The sequence below is a fragment of the Erpetoichthys calabaricus genome, chromosome 4, assembly GCF_900747795.2.
Source record: "Erpetoichthys calabaricus chromosome 4, fErpCal1.3, whole genome shotgun sequence".
NCBI classification, from domain to species: Eukaryota; Metazoa; Chordata; class Cladistia; order Polypteriformes; family Polypteridae; genus Erpetoichthys; species Erpetoichthys calabaricus.
Genome location: NC_041397.2, coordinates 257,337,651 through 257,350,304, shown reverse-complemented (window position 1 = coordinate 257,350,304; position 12,654 = coordinate 257,337,651). Strand labels below are relative to the sequence as shown.

Genomic DNA, 12,654 nt, shown 5'->3' with positions numbered 1-12,654 from the left:
GACTAACAAATAGTTTCTCTCCTTTACACTATGACCACTGCTTCAGAGTAAAACAATCTCTTTGACACAGAGTATAATTATATGATGATTCACAAATGTGTTATTGTAATCTTATAATAATGTTTCACTAATAACTAATGTATTAGTTTGTTGTATTGTTTTTAAATTTCTGCTTTAACCTTCTTTATATGTTTAACCTTCTATTTATAGTTTTTCTTCAGTAGACATTATATTACTTAAGGCATATTATATAAATGATGAACAAATAAGAAAAAACTCCAGAGGGGGAGGGTTAATCAACTACTCATCAGAACTGTGTATTGCTATAAGTAATTACCATTCAAGATCGTTAGACGATGCATATAGCAGAATCCGTTTTCAACAATATTTTGCTGTCTGCATGGAAAAAAATAAATAAGATGGAGGGTAGACCATCTATTCACATCTTACAATAGCAGCGAGAATCAACATTGTTAAGATTACCATCCTTCCCAAGCATCTCTTCCTATTTTAAAGAATCCCCATATACATTGACAAATCATTTCTTAAGAAATTAGATTCAATCATAATCTCATTTATTTGGAATTCGAACCATCCATACAGTCAAAAGGCAACTCTGCAATGGCCTAAAGCAGAAGGGGGCAAAGCACTACCCAACTTTCAGTTTTATTGCTGGACTGCAAATATACAAGCAATAAAGACCTGGACATTGACACAAGTCAATGAATAAACACAAGCCTGATCTGCAAATGAATTAAAATCTCTCAGTACTTCTTTATACTCCCTGCTCTGTGCCCCAGTTAATACAAATTACTGTCAAAACACTAATAATCTAATTGACCTCCATTCATTCAGAGTATGGAACCAACGTAGGAAGCACTTTAAGACAGAGAAACTTTTATATGTTACACCTCTACATGACAACCACCTTTTTCCACCCTCTCAAACATACACAGTATTTAATGTTTGGAAAAAGTCTGCAATTAAAACACCCAGAGACTTGTACATAGATAATGTCTTTACATCCTACAATTACATTTAAAATGCAACTTCTCATCAACACAATTCTTACACTACTGTACTTTCAAGCTAGAAACTTTGCTAAACAGAACCTGCCCAATTTTGCTCACCTTGCACCTTTTTATATTCCAAAAGAAATATTGATTTCTATACTATTTGAAATTGGAAAAAAATCAAATTCTAACTTAGAAGATCTGTTCACAACTTTTTTAAGATATAGAAGGATCAAATCAGTAATATTTCAGAATACGCTTCCTTTTCAGGGAAAAAGATACTCTTCCTTTCTTGTTGCTTTTATAGATTAGCTTTGGCTCACTTCTGATTCTCTTGGATGGGGGTTGAATTTTGCTTTGTTACGTTTGCCATGACTGTATGGAATGTTATCTACTTCTAATTAAAATCAATAAAAATAAATTAAAAAAAAAGAATCTCACCTCCATTTCATTTTTGTTTTCCATTCCCAATCTATGACTCCATTGCTGTGGGCTTTAAACCAATCAGACACTCCATTTCAAACCAACAACATATTTACCTGTGTCTTTTTAAAATGAATAAAAGCAAGTATTTTTCCCCTGTGATGCTTGACCAAAAACAAAGTCAATTTTCTTAATGTACTTCACTTAGCTTTACTGCAAACCAAAGACAATGATGGCAGCACTGAGCACAAGGTAGGAACCAGCTCCTGATAGGGCTTACTGATGCACACAATTAAACACCAACACCCACCCTCACTAATGCTGGACCAGTTCTGAGCAGTCAATGAGCCTAAAGTCTTTGGGATGTAAGAAAAAAAAAACACTGAGGATACCAGAAATTAAGGCAGTACAATGAGTTGTTAGTACATATATAAACTAAATCACAAAGAAATTACAATATTAAAACTAGAATTAAAAGCAACTTTTAATGCACCTTATTAAAATATATTATTTTCATTTTAGCCTTGACAACAGCAAAATTAGGAAAATAAAACAATCATTACTAATCCACTTTTTGAATGTTTAGCAATATGACATATTCATATGTCATTCATTCATATTTTACAAAGCTATTGAAATTCAATTTCCTTTCATTTTTATTTTGTATAATGTTACCTTAAATACAGTCTTGCACTTGGATGTTAAAGCATGACCCATAAAATTTCTACACCATTCTAAGCCATCATTCTGCAGTATTTTTTATTTTCCAACATAAACAGAAGCTGAAAACTGATTGACACATTCCTCTTCAATACAAGCATGAAGTCCCTAACAAAGGAGATAAAAGTGGTGTCATGTCAGGCCAATCCCAGCACATGTCACCAGTCCTCTGCAGATACACTCTACACTAACTGACACAAAGTTAAATTTGAGCTGCCAAGTAACCTAATACATGAATTTGGGAATGAAGAGGGAAAAGAAAGCAACACAGGGAAAACATGCAAACTCCACAAAGGTAGTGATGAGGACTCATCAGAGCTGATCACAGCATTACTGAAATTCTTTATACTTATAAGATAAATAACCTGCTTAACTGGAAAAGCGAATCTTTTGGTATTGAATAAAGGGGCTTGCCAGGGAAGCAGCTGGACGTTTGGGCTTAGGATAGGAGTACAGTAATCCCTCGCTACTTCGCGGATTCACGACTTCGCGGGTTTTTAAATACATGTGATTGCCCGCCTATCGCGGAAGTTATGTTCCAGACCCATCAGCAACAGGAGAAAATCCGCGATATAGAAAGACCATATAAATAAACATTTTTATAGTTTAAGCCTTAAAATACCCATCCCACATGCTTTAAACACATGTAAACTTATAAAACACACTTTGTTAACACATATGATATGTGGATGTCGGGCTAAGGATATGAGTAACATCTCACTATTATAAAACATTTTAACTTCACGCAAGACAAGACAGTGAGACAGGAAAATAGGTGCTGTACAGGCTTTTAGATTATTGACACGCAGAGCGACAAGCAGCACAAAACCAGCACAAAGTCCACTTCTCCTTAGCATTCATTCAGCTCCCCACCCCCTTGACAATGCGAAGTGGCAGGAGCGTAATGCGCCTCCAGGGAGGAGGGTTTGAGCGAACGTGCGTTCAGCTCTCACACACCCACACACACACACACTCCTCCTTCCGAACGCGCAGAGCGACAAGCAGGCATTTTGGCAGAAGCAGCACAAAGTCCATTTCTGCTCAGCGTGAGTTCAGCTGCCCCCCTTCACAAAGCGAGTGCAGACACATTGACGTCTGATCGCTGCGTGCAGTGTGCAGTGTTGGTCTGCAGTGTTTAAGAATGTAGAAAGTGTTTAAGAGCATAGGAAGTGTTTATAAGAGTGTGGGAAAGGTTAACAAGAGAGTGAGAAAGGTTTCTAAGAGTGTGGGAACGGTTTAGGCTATAAAGCCTTAAAATATGTATAAGTAATAAAATAAATATAGGTCGCTACTTCGCAGATTTTCACCTATCGCGGGGGGCTCTAGAACGTAACCCCCGCGATAGGTGAGGGATGACTGTAATCAAAGAACGTCAAAACTGCATATAACCACTTGGTAAAGCTAGTTTAAAAGGATGGAGAGAAAAAAATGGCTGAAAGAAAGATGTTTGGCTGAGTAAGCACCTGCTCATCTTAGAACTGTAAGGCACTACAGAGGATGGTGAAGTCAATGGTGGTTCACAGCTTCCTTCTGTTCAAAAGACATATATCGCACTCTCTCTACAAAAGGAAAGCAATATAATTCAGAACCTTGGCTATCCCACACAGTCACCTCTTCCTCCTCTGTTCTAGTAAATGATACAGACCTATTAGAACCTGCGGAGCTAAATTCAAGGAAACATTTTATCCTATATCCACACATTATAAGTCCATACTCAAAACTGCACAAGTGTTCTTTGTATGTATGCATTGTCTGATGTTACTTTTAATGTATTGGTTTTTGAATTGTCTGATGTTGGTACTGTATTACAAACACTTGTCTGTCACAAATATGCATATAAGAATCTCAATGTACTACATACACAAGAATAAATGTCAACTTGAACGTAATTACATTATGTCCGAGTTGATAACTATTGTAAAAAAGTTTTAAGATGGCTATGGAATATCTAAAAAATAAATCATGCACACTGGTTTTATATCCAATAAGCAGACATTTTAGAAAACAGGCTTCCCAGAACATATTCTTTATACAGTTTTCCAAAAGATTTTCAATTAACATAACCAGAGAAGAACTGACCAAACTGTACTATATACAGTAGAGGTTGAGGGTCACAGCATAAAATACGAATTCTAGATGAGCCCAGCAAACCAACCACATAACCAATCAAAGCTGACGAAAATATGCAGTGGATAAAATGGTTTAAGAAAGGGGCAGCTCCATAAACTGCATAATCACTGTGTTCACAGAGGAAAGATAATATCGTCTGAGTCTTTTTTCTTTACTTATACATCCTTATGACTATCAAAGCAAATTTAATAAGCCAAAATAATGTTTGTGTTTACTTTCAGAAAATGTAAAGGAGCTGCACAAACTGTAATTCAAATAGAAAACAGGCATAATTTATAAAGATTTATTCTTGTGTTAATCACATTAACCCAGTGGCAAAATTCCCACATGCTGAAACTACAGCCAAAATAATATTTTTCATAAGTGTAAGGTCATTCTTTCATATGAAAAATAATTCAGTTAAATCTGGTCAAGCTTTATTTACTTTTCAAATAAAAAAAAAGACAAGCTACTGGTAGGAATTAATCTACAAGCCTACAGTTTAAACCTTTCACCGCAAAGTAATTTTCACCTCTTTGTATAATTTTCACATATTTATTTACATAAAGCTAAACAGAATAATGACATATCCAAATAAACTAAAGCCATTCATGTTTATAAAGAAAAAACATGAATATCTTTACTAACCACAAGCCATGATTTATGTTTGTTTCATTTTGATTTATTTTATTTATTTATTTATTTGCCCAGAGGTTCTGCAGACCTAGGACACTGCAAGATGGCAGGAGGTTTGAAAAAAATTCCTGGACAGGCTACTGATACATCTCAGGGTACAATTGGGAAGATATTCACTTAGTCATGTCTGAGTGATGAATATCATTTCACAGTTATCAATTAACCAAACATGTACGATGTAGGAACATAATGGAATACCAGGAAAAAATGAACAAAAGACAGTTGACAAGATAGGAATTTGACCTACAAGTATGTGCCTGAAGTCGTGAGGTATTAGTGATGACTTGATTTAGGATATTTCAAATCATGAAAAGCTTTTTTACTTTTGGAATGTATAAACATTACAAAGAAAAACGATGAAGGAACTTCAATGGCACAAATGTCCTGCAACAGCTTCTGTGCCAGTTTATCTCCTAGCGCAGTATCAGGTAAACAGGTTATAGTGCTTTGAGTGTCTATGTCTGAGATAAAGAGAAGTATCCAATTTCTGAACACACAGTTAAAAAAAAATCTTTTATGTTAATGCAAAGCCTGAGAACTTTAATATGTTCAGTGATAAGGAAACTAAGTGTGTACCATGCAAATGCTGGCCTTTTTCACATTTTTGGACAAAAAAATACTTACTCATCATTTTAAAAATACTGATAAAGTTAATTTAATGAAATATAGTTCACATATTGCACTCATTTATACTATTAAAAATTAATAGAAATGCTAATTCCTTCGGCAGGAAAAAGTTAATATGTTCCTACCTTTATCAAATACCTTAAATTAGAAACAGATACAAATGATTAGAACATTATTGTTTACAGAGTAACTTGGTGAGCCCTGCCTTAATTAAACATCAGAAACCTGTGGTGTGTTTTGGCCTTGGCAACCAATGTGTACGCCTACATAGTGCCAAGTTCAAAAGATGTATGAGGTGCTCAGAAGAATAATGGGTAATGCCTATGGGAAGAATATTAGGTTCTTATGTTAAAATGTTCTAATTATAAGAAACGTCATATCTGCTAATGTGGGCAAGAGCAGTAATTGAAGCTAGGGCTCTAGCTATTTTTCCACAGCAGGCAACTGCATTTTTGACTTTTTTTGTCAAAAAAATTATTTCTATAGTTATGTATTAACTTAAATCACCTTTATTTATCAATATTGTTAAAATAAAGACCAAATATCAATACATGCAAATATATTGAAAAATGCACACCTTTCCATGGGGTCCACTTCCTTTTTCACACTACCATATTGCACACATAAACCCTATACAGAAGTATCATAACATAACATTTTTAAATATGCCTAATCCAATTCGGCATGATGGGGGCTCAAGCCTATCCCATCAAGTCTAGGAACACTGCAGGGAACAACCCGGACAGGACGCCACACCAGTGCATGACTCGCAGCCTCTCTACTGTAGATCAATTTAGAATTGCCAGTTAACCTGTCAAGTAGGCCTTGCTTTGATACTAATGTCTAGAACACATGGGCATCATATACTGTGGCTCACAAAAGAAGACCTATTTCAGAAATTGTCATTTTTTTTTTAATATCCTTAATTTGGAAACACAAAAATCAACCTTGATAAAAGGGTTCCTATGTGAGTGTGTTTGTCCGGTTGCTATGTATTTGTCATTCCAATAGATGGCATATCACAAACATTAACACAGGTTTTATGAATCCCATACCAAATAGCATATAACAGAGACATACGCATAGCATGCTGGACTGCAAACATTAACACTGAGCCCTGCATGATTATATAGATTTCAATCTATCTTAGACAGGTAGCACAGCTAGCGTTATTTAAGTAAATTAAATGTTTTTATGTTGATTTTAAAGTTTGAATTTGACTCAACATTATTCAGATGTTTTGCAGTTTACATTTTGCAGTTGATTTTTCATTTCCCTTGAGTGATTTCCAAGTCTAGTGAAATTTATCACGTGGAGCTGCTTCTGGAGTTCTTGATTTCCTCTTGTCAATGTTAAATGTCTTCTTTTCATCCATTCTGTCTCATTTTATCTTGTTTACATGAGCTTTTCTGTAACAGCGTTCTACATTTATTTACAGGGACTTACTACTGCTCATTGCTCATTCTGCCTTGTGGTTTTACAAAAATCAGTATCTTCTTAGTACTTCCAGATTTTGTGTCTGCTTCTTTACCTCAATAACCAAAATAAAAATATTTATAGACAAAAATGTTGGTTTTCGACAGCTGCTTGTCCGTAGAAAAGTTCCAGCAGAATAATTTTATTTTAGATCAGACTCAAATGCCACTTTCTCATTTGGATTACTCTTCTAATTAAGAAATAGCTCATTCTGGACAATGATGTTATCTTGAAAATGTGCTTAAATTGCCTTACTAATCATCATACCTTTGCGAAGGGAAATTGTTTAATTAAACATTCAAATTTCTTTTCAACATATCCTGGATCTTTTGCTATTGTAACACACTGCAAAGTACAACACTCATAAATAAAAATTCTTTCTGCCTTATAATTTAATAACTCTTATGAGTTAATTAGAAAAGCAAATACATTCCAAATGCCCTTCTTTGTTGAAAATCCATCCACTGCCTTGGGAAAGCTAAATAAACTAATTGCACATTTTGTAAATTTCAGGGTTTAAAAGGAAAATTAAAAATGATTTATTACCATGCTGACAACATATCTGAGTGCCAAAAATGTTGTACTTGAACGATTAACCATCTCATTAGAACAGAAAGAACAAATATTACATTTTTGCTTCACCATTGTGATAAAGGCGCTATATTCTCCCAACCTGGCACAGACTGACGCAGAGGCACGTGTAAAATAACAAGACTTTTTATTTTTCTTCAGCTGGAGGGCACGTCTTCCCCGTAATCCCTCCAGCCACAACACAGTCCCAAACTAAGCACTTAGCCAACACACACACACTTTTCTCTCCACCTTGGCAGCACCACTCATCCCAGGCAACCTCGTCCTCTTCCTCCTGATTCTGGCTCCTGATTGGTGAATGCTGGCCCTTTTTATAACCCACCCGGAAGTGCTCCAGGTGCTTGATCACCTGTTGGTAATTGCACCTTCGGGCAGGACTGTAGAGGTGTCCAGGTGGGCTCCAAGATCCATGCAGCACCAACTGGCGGTCATCCCAGATCCCCACAGGGTTGTGGAGAAATCCATCTCCCATTGAAACCCTGCGGGAAACTGAGGCACCATCGTCAGCCAGGGAGGCTGCCACCAAGCGTCCCGGGGGAGGTACTGAGACGCCCATGGTTGCTCCCCCAGAACATATGTGGAAGGGGTGTCCCGGCCAGGCATGGGACCCGGCCGTCCGCCACACCATGTTGACATTTTGAGGTGAAATTTTAATGAACTAAACTCATAGGTAGACAGTGGGACCAAATACTAATGTACTCAACCCTAAACCCTAAGATTGCCATTTCAGTCCTGAGCAAATTAATTAATCTGGTTGAGCAACAATTGTTAAAAAAATGAATAAATACTTCTACAACAGCTCTGCATTTGAAAACCATCTTTACTATAAAAACGTGTTATTAATGGACAAAGTAAATATTGCCTTATTTTGCTAGGCATTTAGTAGCTGAAATGGTCTTTACTAAAAGAACCAACTTCTGTTTGGAAGACTGAGCTGTTGCTCATCTCTACAACTGGCCAGCCAATCTTTGCTCTGAATTTCAACTGGTTTTAATCAAAGAGGAGCTGACACCTCTATAGACATTTGCGAGACGAAGGAGAGCCTGGCAGAATGCTCATCTTAAGCCTGTAAGCACCAATTAAACTCTTGCTTACACTGATAAACATATTTTCATGCACCTAAGAGCAGGCATTGCTCTGTACCTGGAATATGACTTAATCAGCAGATGCAACACTATTCCTTTAAATGCATATGCACCTTTTTATCTATCTTTGTGTAGTTTAAAGTACCTTCTTTTTGTACTAGAAGTTCACCCTCTTTGGGGGCCCGAAAGCATTATTTTGGTCTGTGGGTTCCTTCCTTTGCGGGCCATCTTCTGTCATGTGTTCAGTGTCTTTTGAAAGAAGCGTCCACTTTCAAGTTCAGTTTTGAACACTGCTGAGCATTTGGTAGGTGCCATATGTTTTCACAAATGGATTCTCCTATAGTCAGGATCTATCACACATTCAAAGTGTTTAGAGAATATTGCTTTGGCCTAGCAGCAGTAGTCTTAAAATGTATTTTCTGCCAGTTATTGTAATTTTGAGAGAGGAAATGCTGTGCCATCTAATAGTGTATGAAATGTAGACCCATTCCAACACCCCCTCAAATGGTGTGCCTTATTGTTGCTAAACAAGGTTTTCATTTTTAATTCTCCTCCACTCTAAGTGAACATTAGGATTGGTGTTCAAGTAAAGTATCCTGTGTGTAGCATATAGTCCACTTGTGCTTGTTTTCGGTCTCAAGTCACGTGGAATGACTGAAAAAAATTTGACTTCACAAGGCAGAGCAATAGAGGGTCTCCATATGTACTAGAATGGAAAAGCTAAAGGAAAGGTGTACAGTTAAACTGTAAACTGAAAAATACAGGAGACACCAGGGCTGATGAAGCTAACTTTACTTGTAACATCTTGTCATGCAGGTGAAATGAAGAAATGAAATTTGGACCTCATAGCTCTTTAGTCCTGAGAATCCTCTTCCAGTTATGATGTATGCCCAAACTGCAAGTGTCTGTGTGGATATTTTATCTGTTCACTATGAGCGTGTGAGTGTGCCTTGAGGTGGCATGGGGACATCACCTAATGCTGCCAAGGCAGGCTCTGTTCCCCAGAACCCTCAGATGGATAAAGTGGATTAAATGATGAATGTTGTTTTATATTCATATGGTGTCATTTAATCTTCATGTCATCTAAACTCTAACAAACCCACTGACATTTACCAAGGGATTTGCGAACATGTGGGAAAACACAAGGACAGACAGAGGTGAGTGTTTGAGATGCTTCATGTAAAGACAGCAAACAGGATAGCAACCTGTCACAATCACAGAGGTTAAAAAACAAATAACTCTATAAAGGCCAACTTTTTGTTATATCTCAGAACACTTGAATTAACATTATTTTGTGCTTTAAATATTTAAAAAGTCATAAGAATACTTTGAACAGTGTTATTTCTGAAATGATGTCTAAAATGTTTATTACCATTAAAAAATACAAGGAAAGTTAATCTAGAAACTAAATTGTTTAGATTTTCAATTATTAAAACGTTATACAAGCATAACTACATTGAGCAACAAAAAGACAAATGAAAGAGACAAGTTTCTTTAATAGCTCATCTTATTTTAACACTGACTCAATGTTTTATTTTTTCCTCTTACTTGAAAAACCCATTTTATATATTTTCTGTAGTCTAGAATAAGAAATTCTCTCCTTCCTTTCAAGCTTTATTTATAAATACTTATGCAAATGTATCACTTATACAGCCGTACAGTAGTGGAATAATTAAAAGCCTTCGGATCTTAACAAATGAAAACAGAATCTTAACATCTGGTGGAAATGCTAAATAAACTTGGACGTGAGGTTACTGGAAGGTGAAGCTTTACTTCCTACAAGAATTATACAAAACTTACAACACTTCTATTCAGTCTTGTTTATGCATATGTTTAGAAATTGAGAGTTTCCCTAAAAAAGATGAAATGCAAATTTAGTGAGTGCTTAAGTTTACAAGTGGACTCTTCAAAGTAAAAAATAAGCCAACATTTTAATGTAATACTCAAGAAACTTTCTGATAAAAAGTTATTTCAGGTAGCAGCAGATTGCAAATAAAGAACTAGAAAAAGACAGCACATCCTCATGCAGAGAGTACTTGAATAGTGTCATTATACAAGTATAAATATGAGGAACTTTCAAACAGATTTGTGGTTTATATCTAACATGGACAGTGACTCGCATTATTCCATTAAATAAGTTAGGGGCATTGTTTTTTCATTGTACTCTGGATGACAAATTGTAAGGAAATACAAACAGCACTTCATCTTCTTACTTATCTTACATTGCATCGCTAATATCTAAAAATACAATAAAATAAGTAAAATACATTTAAAATAGATATAAAAGCTAAACTATGTAGCAATTCTTTGTATGGTTTAGAAGCTTCTACAAATAATAACCAATCCATTAAAAATTGCTACTCCAATTCTACAGTTCTAAAACATATCTCAGCAGCATTAGGCACAGAACAGGAACCAACCATGGACAAAGAATTGGTTTATTGCAGGGCAAATAAATGTGTTAATCAAAATTCATCAAAAAAAATTAATTATTCCAAGTTCTTTGGTTTTAATGCAGTGCCAAGTCATTGTTCATGTGGAGCTCTATGGCCCTGATGTCAGTGAGTGTGCATGTGTGTTTAAGGTGGCCCAGTAATGGACTGGTGCTCTGTCTAAGGCGCCTAGCTAATTTATTTATTGTGACTATGGTATTAGAATCTGTGTCCCTTGAATTGCCAAGCAGGTCAAATCACTGTGCCCATGTACTGTGATGAACAAACTAACAGATTCCTGTGTCAATCTAACCTTTCATGTGTTCTGAATAAACTATACACTTCTACAGTATTGTGTCACCATTCCTTTCACTCCTCCAAGTCTTCTATTTTCAGTAAAGCTAAAGAGTTAAGCAAACACACATCTCCTATGAGCCCTTACCAACAGAAGCAAGAGACAGAAGAGTTTTTCTCTGTAGCTCTTTGGCAGTTTCAAGAAGCACTTGTGAGAAGAGCACCAACGAGGTGACAAGCACAGGAAAGTGTGGTCTCACTGGTTCAGCGTCTTAGCCTCAAATGATGTGCCTGTCTGCATGTAGTCTAACTGTTCTCCATGTGTCTGTATAGACTGCTTTCAGGGCACACCACTTTTCCTTCTACATCCCATAGAAGCATGTGTTAATTGGATTGTTGACTCTACATTGATCTAATATGGAATGAGTGTGGCTGTAAATCTCTGAGTGTGTGCTGCAATGCATCTTACCCAGAGTTCTTTCATGCCTTTTTTCCAGGGTTGCCAAAACAGGGCCCTACACATCCCTAGACCCTGAGCTGGATCAAGTTGAGTCTTCTGTGATTAGTTTTATGGTGTTGAAAATATTAACTAAAAACCATATGTATATATTGTGTAATCGATGTATAGAAGATCACATTTTTAAGAGTAATCAATACAAATATTGTGGTATTTAAAGACAATGCAAACAAATATGTACTTGATAGTGAAATCTAACCTGCCTGGTGTATTATGAATCTCAAGTCAATTTTTCAGTACAGTAATGAAAAAATATAGATATTGAAAGCACCATAATATATGAGTTTTAAATAACAATATGTGTCTGAAACTAAAAGAAGTATGTCATTTCTCACTCTACTGCTTCACTGTATCTCTAAAATGTTTAGCTTTGAAAGACAGATAAGAAAGGCTTCAAAACGCTTCAGTTTAAACAGTATACAAGTTACCCCTTGATTTTGCACAACAGTAAATAAGAAAATGAAAAACTCTAAAAATGTAAAATACTTGAGATGAAGCTAAATAATTAAATCAATTGTTATTTTAAGTTACTGAGAGCAAGTTCAAACTGCTTAATTACAAAGGAAGATTTTGCTTTGAAACAGTAATCTCTTTCATTTAGATAACCTGACTATATATTACTAAGCCTTTAACTCCATCTTAAGATGTGCTTCAGTTTACCCACATGTATC

At 35.8% G+C, this 12,654-nt stretch overlaps 1 protein-coding gene across 5 annotated transcripts in view; it reads right to left on the bottom strand.

Annotated features, from left to right (window-relative positions):
* nck2b (NCK adaptor protein 2b) overlaps nucleotides 1-12,654 on the bottom strand; it is a 401,664-nt gene that overhangs the window by 201,299 nt on the left and 187,711 nt on the right. The window lies entirely within an intron of this gene.